This window comes from Pelobates fuscus, chromosome 4, assembly GCF_036172605.1.
Source record: "Pelobates fuscus isolate aPelFus1 chromosome 4, aPelFus1.pri, whole genome shotgun sequence".
Taxonomy (NCBI): Eukaryota; Metazoa; Chordata; class Amphibia; order Anura; family Pelobatidae; genus Pelobates; species Pelobates fuscus.
Genome location: NC_086320.1, coordinates 238219429 through 238237394, shown reverse-complemented (window position 1 = coordinate 238237394; position 17966 = coordinate 238219429). Strand labels below are relative to the sequence as shown.

General features: G+C 43.6%; 1 protein-coding gene across 3 annotated transcripts in view; it reads left to right on the top strand.

Moving 5' to 3' along the window:
- The window catches only part of FYCO1 (FYVE and coiled-coil domain autophagy adaptor 1), a 260863-nt gene that overhangs the window by 176383 nt on the left and 66514 nt on the right, over window positions 1–17966 (top strand). The window lies entirely within an intron of this gene.

Below are 17966 nucleotides of genomic sequence, written 5' to 3'. Positions count from 1 at the left end.
ACACAAAAGACTTCCATCAGTGATACTTTCGCTGGACGCAGAGAAGGCATTTGACCACCTTCTCTGGCCGTACCTGTTCACAGTGCTCGCACACTACGGATTCCCCACCGAATTTATGAAAATGCTATCCTCACTATATGACCATCCCACAGGACAGCTCCTACTCTCCAACATGGAAGCACCAACATTTACAATCGCTAACAGAACCAGACAGTGCTGCCTTTACTTTTTGCCATCTCCATGGAATCCCTGTTGCAGGCCATATGCAATCACCCAAACATCTGAGACATTAAGATCCGACAGGAAACGTACACACGAGTGGCATATGCAGATGTTGTACTCCTGACACTAACACACCCTATTCCATCCCTGCACACCACGTTCTCGCTAATTACAGAATACGCTAACCTATGGGGCTACATGATCAACCTCGCAAAATCAACTCTTATGCCCCTAGCGATGGAGCTGAGCCAAATCCACGCGATCTGCAACCTCTTCCCCGTCCGAACAACAACAGCGCCCATCATCTATTTAGGCATCACACTATCGTCCCCCCCCCCGCCCCCCCCCCCGACTCCAGGACCTATACGTCCTCAACTACAAACCGCTGCTAGCAACAGCCCTGACTGACCTACAAAGATGGGACGCACTAGGAGTCTCGTGGCTGGTCAGAGTCACAACTATGAAGATGAACCTACTTCTAGATTTCTATACCTTTTCCAGACCCTACCAATTCCAATCCTGAACACGGACTTCATAAACCTACAAGCGGCCATCGATACATTTGTATGGTGATAAAAAAAAACAAGAATTCGCAGAACGACGATGTACGTCCCCAAACCACTAAGCGGACTTGGGCTGCCAAACTTCCATCACTACTACCACGTGGCCCAATGCAACAATGGCACGCACCGCCGGGTGCCAAACGATGGTCGACCTCGAACATGACATTCTGGGCTGGGAACAACTGTCCTCCTACATGTGGGTCCCTCCAAAACATAGAGCATTACCACCACCCACCTCACCAGCGATGCCCTTTGGGACAAACTAAACCCTAAGTACGACCTTTCCTGCTTCCTCTCCCCGGTCATGCCAATCTACCGCAACAATATCTTCCCGCCTGGATGAACCCCAAAGCACTTCATCAACTTCGACCAGCGGGATATATCTAGGTTACTACACCAGTACCAACGGGGCGATGTGTTTACATACGATGACCTCCCAAATGCGGACTCCCTCAGCACCTCAGACTACTTTTGCTACCTACAACTACGCGACCTAGCACAACAGCCCATGATCAAACAAGCAGGCACATCACAGCCGACGGCATTTGAGAAACAATGCTTTGAAGCCCCCCTACACTCCGGACAGGTATGACACATATATCCCACATATATCCCTCATGACACATATATCCCAAATAAACATACATACATAACAGCATGGGAACGCGACCTTGGACCACCAGAAGAACCTGAAATATGGGAAGCGATACGCACACTGAAGGTATGCCTTACCCACAAGGAGCAGGCCTACAAAACAATATACGGCTGGTACCTGACACCATACCAACTCCACAAAATGGGGAAATTACCCAACGGACAATGCTGGAAACAATGCGGAGAAACAGGCTCATATCTCCATTGCTGGTGGCACTGCCCCAAGCTTATAACTCTATGGACGGAAGTACACCAACTCATTGAACCCATCACAGCAGACCCGTGGACCATGCTGCTCACTAAACCATCGGACTCTCTCACCAGGAGCGAAAACAAGCTCGCCACCAGAATAACGCTAGCAGCGCGACGGGCGATGGCAGAACTATGGGCGGACCAACGCATTCTCAAACTAACTACCATCATACGCAAAATAAAGGAATCAAGGGATCTCAACAAACTCACCGCACACAAAAACAACTCTTACAAAGCCTTCAACAGAAACTGGGTCCTCTGGGACACAAAACTCCACCCACCTAGAACTTCTCTACCTACCACCCCGTTCGGACCAATGAAGGACCCGAAAACCCACTCAAATGAGACAAACAGCTAAGACAACTGAAACCCATCCACCACCAGGGACCCACAAGTACCCAAAACAAAGAAAGGCATGCAAACCAACGGACACAAAACCAAACAAAACAAGCACAACATGACCTAACCTCCCCGGTAACCTCCCACCCCCGCTCCCTCCCCACCAAATTGTGGGGATTTCGTTTTACGGGTTTTCTATTTTTTTTTTTCTCTCTCTCTCTTGTTTTCGCCCACCCCCTTCCCTTCAGTTCCCTGGGAGGCGGGGCGCACGGGAACCCACACCCCACTCTTGCAGCCCAAAGCCGGGGAGGCGCATGGCATACTGTCGTGGCTGAGATTAGCATGGATGTAACCCAAAACCCAAAACAACGCACACTAATCAGAAATACAACGACACTTACCGCAACCCAGCACAGGGTACACACCAACAGGGCCTCCAAACACCGGACAACCACGGAGCCTGCCGCCAGATCCCTGGCACCCCCCTCCCCCTGCCGACCTGGAAAACTTGCGTGCACCTGTGGTGTCCCCACAGGGCCAACCAGACCACCACTGCTCCCCCCATCCCGATGTCAATCACCCACACCAATGCAAGCAGAGAGACCACAAGACACCCTGCCCAGTACTAAATACTTGAGACATCCAGCCCAACGACCAGCCGGGTCACCTCATGACACCATACACGGCTTGAGCGAATCTGCAGGGAAAGGACGGAAAAACCCCTGGGTGAATCAGGGAAACCGCACCTCCTTACCCCAGCAGAGTTGGAATACGAGCCCAAACGCAAAGCACCGGGACGCCCCCACAACATAGGCAGACAAACTCACTGCAGTAGAAGCATTACCCACACGGTGCCAAAGATAAAGTCCTCATAACCCACTGCCAATACTTCCTCACATCTGTACAGGGCTGTCATGTGGTAACAGAAGAATGTTATGTAATGTGTGCGATATGCAAATTTCTTCCCCCTGACTCTTATTTCTGTATCAATACCCCCCTACAACAAAATCTTTAAAATAAAGAGTTTATAAAAAAAAAAAAGACCTTATTTGGAGGGTGCGCATTCCAGTTTTCCAACTTGGAATTTTCACAGCTGGTCATCATGCACCCATGTCTTATTTGGGACATTTTTGAAGCCGGCCAATGTAATTTACTCCTATCAAACCATATATTTTTTAAAAGTAGACACCCTTGGGTATTTCAAATGGTGGTATTGTCACACTTTTTCCATGCACTAATTCTACCACCAGTCTTTGTCAAACTTTTGGGTAGTTGTTATTTTTCTCTCACCTTGTACTTTAGGCATGGATTCTCAGTCCCTGTTATGTGTTACTGACCAAGAACACCCCAATGTGTGTTCAGCAACATCTCCCGAGTACAACAGTGCCCCCAATGTACAGGTTTTATGGGTTTTTGCAAACTAACAGGGGTGAATTGTAGGGCTTTTCCCTTTTCCATGTTTGCATTTTGAAATTTGCCCGATTTGGTTTGCTGAGCCTGTGTTGCCTTTGAGACCGTATAGCAGCCGAGGAATGAAAATTAACCCCATCATGGCATACCATTTGTAAAAGTAGACTACCCACGGAATTCAAAGTGGGGTATGTCCAGTCCTTTGTAGTAGCCAAATACGCTTATTTCTGTATTGTAGATTGCCATCTTTTTGGTGTTTTGTTGTTATAGCCAAATACGCTTGCCAAATTTAGTATTCATATTTGTTCTTTTCATTTTTGTTTTACACAAAAACTGCACTTTTACTGGTGATTTCATCGTTGTGATACGTTTTACTGTTTTAAACACTCATATTTGTGTTCAGCGAATTCTACAACAGAGGATTGTAGTCAATGGAGTATATTCAAAGCATGTGCTTGTCACCAGTGGGGTACCTCAGGGATACGTACTTGGACCCATTCTCTTTAATATTTTTATTAGTGATGTTGCAGAAGGTCTTGATGGTAAGGTATGTCTTTTTGCTGATGATACAAAAATATGTGAGAGGGTTGATGTTCCAGGAGGGATAAGCCAAATGGCAAATGATTTAGGTAAACTAGAAAAATGGTCGCAATTGTGGCAACTGACATTTAATGTGGATAAGTGCAAGATAATGCATCTTGGATGTAACCAATTACCTTCAGAAGTCACATAATTAGTGAAATGATGTCCACCTGTGTGCAATCTAAGTGTCACATGATCTGTCAGTACATATACACACCTTTTTTGAAAGGCCCCAGAGGCTGCAACACCTAGGCAAGAGGCACCACTAACCAAACACTGCCATGAAGACCAAAGAACTCTCCAAATAAGTAAGGGACAATGTTGTTGAGAATTACAAGTCAGGGTTAGGTTATAAAAAAAATATCTAAATATTTGATGATCCCCAGGAGCACCATCAAATCTATTATAGCCAAATGGAAAGAACATGGCACAACAGCAAACCTGCAACCAAAACTCACAAACCGGGCAAGGAGGGCATTAATCAAAGAGGCAGCACAGAGACCTAAGGTAACCCTAGATGAGCTGCAGAGTTCCACAGCAGAGACTGGAGTATCTGTACATAGGAAGACAATAAGCCGTACACTCCATAGAGTTGGGCTTTATGGCAGAGTGGCCAGAAGAAAGCCATTACTTTCAGCAAAATACAAAATGGCCTGTTTTGTGTTTGCAAAAGGCATGTGGGAGACTCAGTAAATGTATGGCAGCTCAGACAGTCCCCCTGCTGGCAGCTCCTAGACTCCTATTGCGGCGATAGGATCATCGTGATCACATGGCCCTGGAGGGCCAGGGCGGTCGGAGCTGCTGCAGGGGGACTGCTGGGGTCTGCGTCAGTCCCCCCCCCGACTGTGATCGCCGGTCCAAGTAAGTCCATGGCTCCTATTTGCCGCGGTCGTAGTCCGGTCTGCAACGACCGGTTTTATGTATGTCCATGGTCGTTAAGGGGATATATATATATATATATATATATATATATATATATATATATATATTATAATTTCATTCTAAGTGTATTTTAATATAAACATATATATATATATATATATATATATCAATATCAAAATACAGTTAGAATAAAATTATATATATATATATATAATTTTTTTTAAAGTATTTTTACAGTTTTTTTTTATGTAGGGGTAGGCCTGTAAAAAAGAGGGCCCCCCGAAGGAATTGTGTAAATATGGAGAGGGTGAGGTGTGTGGGGTGAACAGCGTACGTCACGGCAAAGGTAAGAAGTGGGGAGTAGCGTTTTATAGGAACGTACGGCCTTAAAACTTGTGGTCGGTTAATTTTTGTGGCCGTGAAATACCTTGTGATTGGTTAAAGTCGGTGTGGTGTGCTGAAACCGACGTAGGGCTAGGCCGGTAAAGAAGAGGGAAAAAAGATTGCAGATAAACACACTTTATTCTCAACATGATAATGATACAAGATTCTTAAATGCTTGTCTTAACTCTCTCTCTGGATGCGGAATGTATCTGTGATATATAGCAGATTCCCAACGCCCTAATTTCTTAAATATGTGTACTGGCCTATTGATACTGGATGCGGCTGATGCCGCCCCTATTCTGAATAAATGTCCTGAATGAGATGCGGGGTCCCAGCCTAATTTAATGCACAGTATTCGAATGTAAAACATGAATTTAGCAGTAGTTAGGGGACTGCCTGATAGTGTAAAAAGCGGAGAGTGGCTGGAATTGTCTTTGATTTAAGCTAAGTAAGTGTCTAGGACTTTAACCGGGCACCAGTTATTTTAAGTAGGGTAGAAGGGTATTTCTAACGGATGGCCTGTTTGTCTGGTCTTTGAATGTCGGAGTGATTGGATGTAATGGTCATTTACCTTCTTTAAATCCTTTGATGAGACATAGTTGACTGTCTGATTGTGCTGCAATTGTGAATTCTCTAGGTCTTAGGAACCCATAAAATGCTTCATACATAGAGGTTTTTATGACTAGGTTTGTGCGAGGTTCAAATGGCAGTGTGTCCAGTAAGTCGGATAATGCCCGGAATTTTCCTCCTTCTATGGGTAAACGTTTGTAAACCGACCTCGCCACGTGTCCTTGGAGGGGGCTGATTGCCCGCCTCTTGCCTTTGGACTATGGACCAGACTTTATGGGAATGTGATACCCCAGATAGCTATACCATGGAGCCTATTCATATAATGAAAGGCTATGGGAAAGACTTTAGCTCCATGGCAATTGTACTGTGTGAATAGGATCTGCGCGCTATTCGGTAGTTTTGTGCGCTCAGATCCCAGCTATCTGGGGATATGTGAAATGTCTGTGTGTTATGGATAAAACGTAACTTTCTGTATTTTAAAGTGTTTTATGTCTTTCTGTAACCATGTGGTTAATGGAGTCTGCTTCTAGCCCTGGATAATTTGATTACTTTCCCCTTTGTCTCCAGGATAGAGGCCTATGTAAAACCTGGTAAACCGGTTTGCCATGCGGCTAGTAAGGGACAAAAGATACTTTTAGTAACTTTTGAACCCCTGGTCTGATCCATGCCATTTTTAATATGTTGTTCCCCTGAATGGATTGATTGTGGATATGTAATTTTGTGTGAATGTGATGTATGGTTTTAAAGTTACAGAGTATGTGTGGAAACTGTATTTTTACTGTATGTAGTAATTATGTTAATTGCTTATCTGAGGGGAGGGGATGTGTGGGTTGTACTGTTACTTGATTGGTTGTTTTATGCCTCCCCCTGGGTGTGTCCTGTATGTGCACAACTGTAATAAAAACCAGGCTGGGTGTTCCAGACCTCAGATTCTGCTTGACCCTCAAACCGATGTGTCGTCTCGTTTTTGGGGGAATTGGATTGTATGCTGACTGCCAGGAGTGTAAGCGGATTGTATGCTTTTCCTGTTCGGCTGATTCCAGGGTTCGTGGGTTTCCAGTTCGGGAGTTTCCAGAATTCGTACAGTTTGCAGTCCGGGAGATTGGTGCTTGCAGTAGCTGCTGGTCTATGGAAAAGGGGATTATCGCCTAAACTGGGTTTTATCCTCTTGTAAGTGAAACGGTCCGTTACAGTTTGTTTGTGGTGTGATGATCTACTTTATTTCTACCCTTTAATATATCCTTTATTGGGTAAGCATTGAGAAAAGGAGTATGGTTTGGAATGGCTGTCAAGACATGGTGCTGTATGCCTGACAGGTAAAGTTTGATCGTATTGTATGAAAGTTTGAGAGGAAGGTGGCAAATGCGACTATGGTTTAAACTGAATGGTCGTGAATGTTGAATTCTACTGAGAACCTTTGGAAGATGGCCATGGCTCTGTCGTATGTTCTCTTGGTGTTCGCGGATAAGGCTACCTGAGCCAATTAGTTACCTTGTGCCAAAATCCGGGCTAGTCCAGGATTAATTTGTCGAAATCTGGAGTTTGGGTCCGGCAGTTGGGTCAAGGATGAAGTGTTCCTGCAATTTACAACGGGACAAAGCGTCAGCGGCGGAGTTGGAGTAGCCTGGGATGTGTTCGCAATAGAGGAAGAACTGAAATGTAGCCGCTAACCAGGTCAGCCTGGGAACTAGCTTCATAATGATCAATGAAGACGAACGACCCTTATTAATTATGTTGCAGGCTGCCATGTTGTCAGTATAACACTTTACTGCCATGCCTGACCAGGATTTACCCCATGTGAATGCAGCCGCCACACTCGGGTAAATTTTGAATAAGGCCGATGTCTCGCGAAAAGAAGGTAAACAGAGTGTCTCTTCCGGCCAGCAATCTCTTAATAAAGAGTTTTTATATATTGCTGCAAACCCGATATTGGTGGCTGCGTCTGTCCAAAACACTGGGTATTGGTGGGATGAACATAGAGATCCCATTCCAGTGTTCTAAGAACACCTACCACATGACCAGGTCTGCCCTTGCCGGGGGATCTAAGTGACCAATATGTCCATCAAGCAGACCTGGTAATGAGCACAACAATCTAGAAATAAACGGTCTCCCCTGGGGAATAATTTGCATAGCGAAGTTCAAAGAACCTAGCAATGATTGTAGGTCTTTACGAATGTATGTTCCTAGTTAAAGGAACCTGACTACGTCATCGCGTATGCGCCCAAGCATGTGCTCGGGGAGACTTGACTGCATTGTGTCAGAATTCAGTGTGATGCCTAGGAAATCGAGTCTGGTGGTGGGGTCAGTTGTTTTGCCTTGTGATAGAGGGATGCCTAGTGTTGAAAACAGTGCTATAGTGCTCTTTAGACTGATAGGAGTGCAGTTGCTATATTCCACCATCAAGAAATCGTCTAAATAATGTATCACCGTGGGACACCTAGTGATATTGAGGAGAAGCCAGCAGAGAAGTGAGTCTGGTAGCAAAGTAATATTTCTCTCTCCACTTGACCCCATGAATATGCCATAAGGAGGGATGAATGGGTAGCAACTTGAAGGCGTTGGAGATATCGGTCTTACTGAGCCATGCGGCTTTACCTGACCTCAAGATTGCTTGTATAGCATTATCCACGGGGGTATAGTGAAGAGAGAATTTGGTAGATGAAATGAGGGAGTTTAGGCTTAGGTTTGTTGATGAATGAGGAGCAGACAGATCAATGATGAGACGTTTTTTATTAGAATATTTGCTGGTGGCTATCCCGATCGGATTTGTGCGCCAAGAGGTGAAGGGGAGGGAGGAAAAGGGGCCTATCATGAAACCTTTTTGGATTTCTTTGCTGATTAGATCGTCTACTGTATGTGGTTTGTGCCTGGCTGAGAGGAGATTGGGACATTCTAGTGTGCCTACGGGGAGTGACACCAACCTAGTGTGTGAACCCATGTAATAAGTATTCCACCAAGTGAGGGGACGGGTGCGACTTTAAGTAGTATGACAGATTACTTATATTTACCTCGGTTAGTCATTGCTTTGGGTTCAACTTAGATGGGCACATGGTTTTGGCATGGGCCCTTAAGCATGTGGAACACACGTGTAGTAATCTGCAGGCACTAAAGCTACACACATCGGCATTAAAATTATTGCAGATTTGTGCTTTGCCTAAATAGACGATGGGACGACCGAGCTTATCTTTTAGGCTGTGCTGGTCAGGCTTGCTAGCTCCTCCTGAGATACCAGAATAGGAGGGTTCGGCTTCTGAGGGGCACAGGTTGGTGGTATGAGAGGTGGAAGAGCAGACTGCACAAGACGGGGGCACTAAGCCTGCAAAATGTCTGCAAAAGAGTTCCGTGTACAAGAGGCTCCAGTCAGTACGGATGTTAAACTGGGCCAAGGTTGCAGCTGCTTTTGTCGACACAGACTTGTGGAAAACGTAAAACATAAAACCCCTGTACTTGTGGCCTAAGTCTACTACTTTGTGCAGATATAGATCTAATTCCTCCCGGCGCTGTGGATAAACCGAGCATACAACATCCCTGTAGATACCGAAGGCTAGGACATACTCTGGTATGGTGAGTTTTTTATTGAGTCTCTAGCCTTCATAACGACAGCCAAATCAACGTAATTGTATACTGTGTTCTTCACAACGGCTTGAGAGGCAATTAGCAATGATACCAGATTTACGTCTTTCCCATCTAAAATATCCTTACGGAGGGCCGTGTGCTGGGGAAATTACTTGTGTAGTAGAAGTGAACGGTGATGCTGGGGGCCTACCCTGTGAGTTAGCGGGTGTGAGTGCTTGTGCTGGTCCTATGGGAGGAGGATCTATGTGAGCTGGGTTGGCGTTTTCCAATATGGACAGTCTATCATTAATGGACTGCATAGACGACAGGATGGTGTTTAGTGTCCCTTGAATGTCTGAGCTATGACCCTGTGAGCTGGTACCAGCCCATGATCCTCAGGGTGTGCTGTATGTAGCTTGAAAAGTTCGGCTTTCCTTGCAGTAGCTGGGAAAGGTATACCCCTACGGTGCAATTCAGCCGAGATCCTGGGGATAGTCCAGGATCTTAAAGAGCCTGGCGTGGATGGTTCTTGGAATTTCCTGGGGGTACCAACTCTAACAGGGGTGTTAGGCCTAGCGGGTGTGCTAGGGGGACTCTTCGCCTATGTTGGCTTCTTGAGAAATGCTGCAAGAAAGAACAACACAACAACAATAACCTGGTTAACAAAATACCGTTGAGCTTATATAGAACTGGCTGGCTTACTAGTGCCGAAGCGAAAAGCTATCTACCCCGTGGCAGGTGAAGCCCTGCTAGTTGCCAAGCGGCAGGTGAGAGGCTCTATCTATGATTTGGGCATGGGGCTCGAGCCACTAGCGTGGTGGAGGGGTGTTGGTCTCTCGGAGACGGTATAAGATTCAAAACGTGTGGCCGTGACAGGTGAGGCCCTAACTATAAACCCAATAGGTGGGTGAATGCGAGGCTCTAACTATGATTCGGGTTGAGGGGCGAAAATCTCCGTGTTGAGATTGGGGAGTTGGCCTTGCGGGACCAGCTAGTTGTACAACTAAAGCCAGCGGCTAGCCCTATACAGCCAGTTCTCTGACCCTGTACAGGGGCTTGATGAAGGGGTAAGGCAACGTACCTAGCAAAACCTAAGTTGCGGTTTCTGTGAGAAAGCACTCTATGAGACCTATGACATAAGAAAAAGGTGAATAGCAGGGGAAAGGGAAATGGAGGAGGGGGAGGGAGAATATATAATAAAGAGGTGATTTTTTTTATAGTGAATTACGTGAAATTGCAGATAGAATCATACCCATACGCCCTGAGTGTGCTGAAGAGACCCAGGTTAGCTATTATATACACCTATAAACAGATCCTTGAAGATGTCATGCTATAGCGTGGTAGTATTTGATGGAGGGAAAATGGTGAAGGAATGAAAGGTGTTAATGGAAATCAGGACATTTATTGACAGATAGGGAGTTATTGGTAAAGGTATGACAAGTTGTCGAGTGGAGCCGTGGCCTGACGAGGCAAGGCATGAAATCAAGCCCCAGTATCCTAATAACCCCTTATGGTGGTGCGTGGCCTTGTAGAGGCAGTAAATAGCGACGTGAAAGATGATGGATTAGTACCTGATAAACACAGGAAATAATTGACCAATAACCGGATTGTATTAAATGCCTTTGAGAAACCTGAATTGAGGTAGCATATTAAAAAGAGGAAAGGACATCTTTTGAGTGATATCTAATATATGATATATTCGACATGTGCCATTATACAGATAACGTAATGATAATTTCTGATCATGGACTTACTGTATTTACCAGTTATTAAAGCAAACAGGTTGGAACCGGCCTAAACAACCAGGTGAAAAAATGTCACTAAGATTAGGGCAAGTAAGAAGCAATAAAAGCAAACTCCCAATAAGATAAAACACAAATCATAGCCAATTATAACAAGTACCTAGTTGAACCTGATATAATTTGTTGAGCAAAAAATCAACTTTGAATGAACAGTCTGACCAATACGTAAGGGGAAAAAAAAAATTTGGACCTAATAGCTTGGCATAAAAGGCGGAATTTAATTCCTATTACAGAATTTGCATAATAGCTTCCCAGAGATTGTCATAGCGGTTGACAGGTGTAATCATACATTATACACTGCATTGAACTTGCATTGCTTAAGCTTAACCACATGGACAGTAAATTCATGAATTAACATGTAAATGTAATGAATATTCTGCTGAAAGGAACCTGGGATTGCAGGTCTCGTGTGTTCAGCTGTTTGTTCGTATGTAATGAGTAAAAACGTGAATTGAAAGTGTCGAATGGCGGGAATAGCCTGAACGCGGCTATTCTCGCCGATTACCTGGCGTTGATTTGTTTGATGGTTCGTGTGTCTGTACGAACGGAAGGTGCTGACTGGCGGGAAAGCAGAGAGGATGGCGGGAGCGGAAGAGCGCTGACGGGAACCGGAAGTTCGGCTGACAAGGGAAGGCGAGAAGGCCCGGAGGTGAACAGCGTACGTAACGGTAAAGGTAAGAAGTGGGGAGTTGCGTTTTATAGGAACACTAACTCCACCCACAAATACAGTCCTACGGCCTTAAAACATATATATATATATATATATATACGCGTGTGTATTTTTATATTAATATATGTATATATTAATAAAAAAATACACTTAGTAGGACGTTATATATAAGATATATATATATATATATATATATAATTTTAAATTTTATCACCTTTTATTTATTAAAAACCTTTTAAAACTTTTTTCACCAACAGGGAGACTGCCTGTCAATTTAGGCAGTCCCCCTGCTGGCAGCACTGTGGACACCTATTGCGGGGTCCTAAATTGGAGAAGGGGGACTGTCTGGGTTGTCAGACAGTCCCCCCTAAGAAGAAGAAGACCTATCGCCGGCGGGGGAACGGCAGTGATCGGTAAGTACATGCGAAGGGACAGGGAGGGAGAGTAGGGGTTAATTATTAATTTTTTTTTTAAATATGTTTTTATTTTTTTATTTTAACTGAGTGCCTTAGTTCTGCGGCAGCCATCGGCAGTGAGGGGGGTATTGCAGCGATGCCTCGACATTGAGGCATCACTGCAATACTATTAGAGATTAGAGTTTTTTTGTCGGACGTACCTGATACGTCCATGGTCACTAAGGGGTTAAGAAATGGTATGCCTTTGTGGGGTAGTTGGAATAATCAACCTACTAAAAAACACACTGTAAAAATTCACAGTCTTAAAAAACTTAAATGGCTATGTCTCAAATGTGCCCTTCAACGTCCACAAATAGCTGGCAAAGGTACATATGGTGGTATTGCTGTGCTCAGACGAAATTGCAGAGCAATATAGGAAGTATTATAGACCTGTAGCATACATAAAGTTTGCAAAATATACAGTACAAACTAACTGTGTCTGTCAAAAAGGCAGAATAAATGCTTATTACCACTAAACGTGGTACAAGCTAGCGGAAAAATTATTTCAGGCTAAGGTACAAAATAAACCTTTTGAATTACCCTGGGATGTCTTCTTTAAGAAATGGTATGCCATTATGGGGAAGTTGAAATATGTAGCCTGCTAAAATACTCCAAAATGGGACATGAACACAGTGCAAAAATTAACATTTTGAAAAAACCTGCAATGGCTGTGTCTCAAATGTGCCCCTTCATGTCCACATATACCTGGCAAAGGTACATACGGGGGTATTAGTGTATTCAGACAACATAGCTGAGCAACATATGAAGTATTATAAAGCTGTAACACACATAAGGTTTGCAAAATCTACAGTACAAACTCACTGTGTGTGTGTCAAAACGGCAGAAAAAATGCTCATTACCACTACACTTGATACAAGCTAGTGGAAAAATGATCCCATGCTAAGGTTCAAAATATGCCTTTTGAAATACCTTCGAGTGTCTTCTTTAAGAAATAAAATGCCTTTTTGGGGTAGTTGGAATAAGCAGCCTGCTAACATATTTCAAAATAGAGCACGGACCCATCAAAACCATCTATGAAAATTCACACGTAAAAATCTGAAATTGACAGGTACCTTTTACAGCACTGTAACTTCACAAAATAGTGTCTAGGTCCAGATTGGGCGTATTATTTTACTCAGAAGAGGTAACTAAACATACTTAGGAGGGATTTATGACAGTGGCACTTATCAAATGTACGAAATAGCCAGCAAAAAATACATGTATGTAAAACAATATGGTTTTTCTTTTCTCACGACAAAATTTGAAATAAATTGGTGAAAAAATTGTGGCAAGTTAACCCCTTAAGGACACATGACATGTGTGACATGTCATGATTCCCTTTTATTCCAGAAGTTTGGTCCTTAGGGGGTTAAAGGACCACTATAGTGCCAGGAAAACAAGCTTGTTTTCCTGGCACTATAGTATTAATAGCCCCCCCCCCCCCCCCCCCCCCCACCCTCTGGGCTCTAGAATGAGGGAGGGGTTAAACACTTACCTTTCTCCAGTGCCGGCTCCATCGTGCGCGCATTCACTCAGTCTATAGGAAAGCATTCTTAATGCTTTCCTATGGACGCAAGCGTCTTCTCACTGTGAAAACCACAGTGAGAAGCGCGGAAGCGCCTCTAGCGGCTGTCAATGAGACAGCCACTAGAGGCTGGATTAACCCTAATGTAAACATAGCAGTTTCTCACTGCTATGTTTACAGCAGGCAGGGTTAACCCTAGATGGACCTGGCACCCAGACCACTTCATTGAGCTGAAGTGGTCTGGGTGCCTATAGTGGTTCTGTAAGGTATAATATATGCCTAATAAAATAACCTGGAATGTCTGCTTTCTCAAATGGAAGGCATTGGTGAGTTATTTGAACAGTAAAATAGCTATAAAATAGTCAAATAGCTATAACACAAACCGAAAAAAATGCAAAAATTGCTTGTGTCCTTAACCCCTTAAGGACACAGCTTCAAAAGCTTGTCTTGCACTTAAGGACACAAGAAATTTTCACATTTTTTGCTGTTTGCGTTCAACTGCAATTAGCATTTTACTATTTTATTGCACCAACACATATTATATACCGTTTTTTAAAGGACAAAAAGGGCTTTAAATTGATGTGACATATACATATGTAAATGCTTATTTATTATATAAAAAAATACAAACAAATGCCCAAAAATGTAAAAATATTGGGGGTTTTCTTCAGTTTTTGCAATAATAATGTGTGCATAATTTATGCAGGTTAAGGAAAGTAATTAAAAATAAATTAATTTAGTTGTTCTGATTTACAGAATATATAATGTCTAGGATTTTCAGTTTTTTTTTGGTAGTTACAGCTCACAAAACACAAGGAGTAAAATAAACTTTTAATGTGGAGCAATTTTATAATTTGGTATGTTTGTCTTGTAAGCTTAATAGCCATAAAAGAAAACAAAATTGCCACACAAAAGTATATATTTTTATAAAGCAGACATCACAGGCTATTTAACTAACATTATTTTTACACTTTTAACAAAGCCATTTCTCCGCCAATTCCTGCTAAATATTGGACTAAAATTTAGTTTTTAATGTTAGTGTGTACAAAACCTAATTTTGTGTTCAGCTACATCTGCTGAGTACAACGGTACCCCCATTGTATGTCTTTGGAACTATATCATGAAGCTACAGCGCCATGTAGGAGACCTGTCCATTTTGGTATTAACAGTAGAATTTTGAGACGTATTTGATGGGCCTATGTTTCAATTTGGGCCACTATAGCAGTTTGACTGTTGGAAAAAAAAAAACACAAAGGCCTACCATTTGTAAAAGAAGAAACTCCAGGGTATCGCATATTGTGCCTTAACATGCCCCCATTTTTTCACCAATGTATGTCAAAGTTTGTGGTAAAAAATAGTTTGAGGAATTTTTTACATCCGCGTTACTTTTTTGCTAGGCATTGTATATATTTGACATGTGCCACCATGATCAAAGCCCCAATATTATGCTCAGCTAAGTCTTCTGAGTAAAATGACACCCCCATTGTATTTCGTGAAGCTACAGCGCCATATAGGAGACCTGTCCATTTTGGTATTTACAGTAGAATTTTGAGAGACGGATTTGATGGGCCTATGTTTCAATTTGGGCCACTATAGCAGTTTGACGGTTCGAAAAAAACCCACAAAGGCCTACCATTTGTAAAAGTAAACAAATGGCATATTTTAAACCCTAGCGTAGGATAATTTTTTTGCTAGTTTGTACCAAGTCTAGTAGCAATTAGCATTTTTTCTGTGATTTATTATGTGATAATCACGAACAAAATCTTTAAACCATTTGTAAGCTCTAGAGTAGGCTTTCCTTGTGTTAGTTGACAGGCCTGCCTGAGCGAGAAATTTACTATGCTGTAAGAGAGAACTTATATCATAATTAGTTCTGGGAAGCTTGGTGCCGCCCTGGGTTGCGGGTTTGCTGTTGGGTGATACTTGAAAAATTCCTGCAAATTTAAACGTGAAAGAGCATCAGCAGCGTTATTTTGAACACCCGGGACGTGAAAACATGTTATACAGAATTGCAGGTTAGCCGCCAGCCTGGTCAGTCTCCTTTTTAATTTCATAATTGTTAGTGACTGAGAGCGGCCTTTGTTCACTATATCACAGGTAGCTACGTTATCTGAAAAACACCTGACTGACTGACCACTCCATTCTTTACCCCAGACGTGTACGGCCACTACAATAGGATACATTTCAAAAAGAGTGGAGGTGTTATTGAAATTTTCGAGACAGGTGGTCTCAACTGGCCAAGAGTCATATAGCCACTCATCACCGAAAATGGCTCCATACCCTAACGCACCTGAAGCATCGGTCCAAATTACAGGGGAATCGTCAGATATGGGTGGAACAAACAGCGACCTGCCATTCCAAGAAGATAGGAATAGCTGCCACATTTGCAGATTAGCTCTAGCCGAATCGTTAAGGGAAGTCATGGAGTCGTCGTCGGGTAGGCCGTGTAACAGAGAGAGGATTCTGGATATGAAGGATCTACCCTGAGGAATAATTCTCATGGCAAAGTTTAGTAAACCGAGTAGTGATTGTAGTTGTTTCCTAGTGCAAGTGCCTTGTGACGTGCAAGTGTTTATGTAAGAAAGTATCCGGTCTACTTTCTCTTGAGGCAGGCTGGCTTGCATAGAAACTGATCCGAGTGTAATACCCAGGAATGTGATTGCCATGTTAGGACCTTCAGTTTTGTCTTGTGCAAAGGGGACTCCTAAGTCTTTGAAAAGAGTGAGCATGTGCTGTAGGCTGTGGGGTGTGTGTTGGTGAGGTTCGATGGTTAGGAAGTCGTCTAGGTAGTGAATGACTACTGGACATCTGCATGAGTTGAGTAGGAGCCAGGTTAAAGTTTCGGCAAATATATCAAATAACTTGGGGCTACTTTTGGATCCGAAGGTCAGTCTCGTGGCGAAATAGTAGCTTCCTTCCCACTTAACTCCGTGCAGATGCCAGAGTGACTGGTGGATGGGAAGCAGTTTAAAGGCGTTTGTGATGTCTGATTTACTTAACCAAGCCTCCCTCCCGGCATGAATTAGTGTTGGATGGCATCGTCAAACCTGGCGTATTGCAGGGAAAAGTCCTCTGAAGGAATCAGAGCATTAAGGCTAGGAGTTGGGGACGCGTGTGGAGCGGAGAAGTCAATAATCAGTCGCTTTTTGTTGTTATATTTGCCTGTGGCGATACCTAGTGGGTTTGTCCTCCAGGAAGTGAAAGGAGGAGTAGAGAATGGGCCTATCATAAAACCATTTGATATTTCTTTGTGTAACAGTTCGCATATACTGTCTGGGTCTGTGAGTGCCGACCGTAAGTTGGGGCATTCTAAAACCCCTGTGGGGAGTGACACGAAGCCTGTGTGGAACCCATTAGTAAACCCTGCCTGTAACGGAACCGCTGGCACCCTGATCGGGTACCCTCCGCTGACTGATGCTCCTAGTGCTTTCCGAGGTCTCCAAGCACTCTGCCTGACACCATAACCACTGCAGACCCCACGAACCGCCGCAGCTTGGTTGGGGTCTCGCCGGCTCCACCCACTCTGGACCCAAGACCAGGGTCCAGCTTCCAGTAGGTGGACCTCTCCGAATTCCAGAGAACAGGAACAGGAACAAGCTCTTAGCAGAGCTCAGCGATTATACCCCGGGGAGTATAGGGATTATAGCAATCCCCAGAGTGTAGTTCTCCAATTCCCCAAACATGAGCCGAAACTTCATGAAGGTACAAGATGATCTCAGGTGCTAGCACACCCAGTCTGCTTTTATTTCCATCTTACACATATAAGACCTCCCACAGGGGAGGGGTAAAATAGCCAATAGCATAACGGTTGCAACCCACAGGTTCCCTCCCCTCAGATAACCAGTTAACATAATTATTACAGCCAGGAAAACTAAATTTTTTATACATGTGCTATAACTTTAAAACCATACATCCAATCTTTATAAAAATTCAAACATATTTAAACTCGGCACACTTCAAACATAAACACTTCCAAAAATCAGCCAAATCCCTCCAGTGGATCAAAAGTTAGCTGGAGGTCCCTTTATGACCGACCGCAAGCACATTTTCCTGCCCAAAACAGTTCCATAGATTTGGGCTGTGCGGTCGGTCAATTTCATG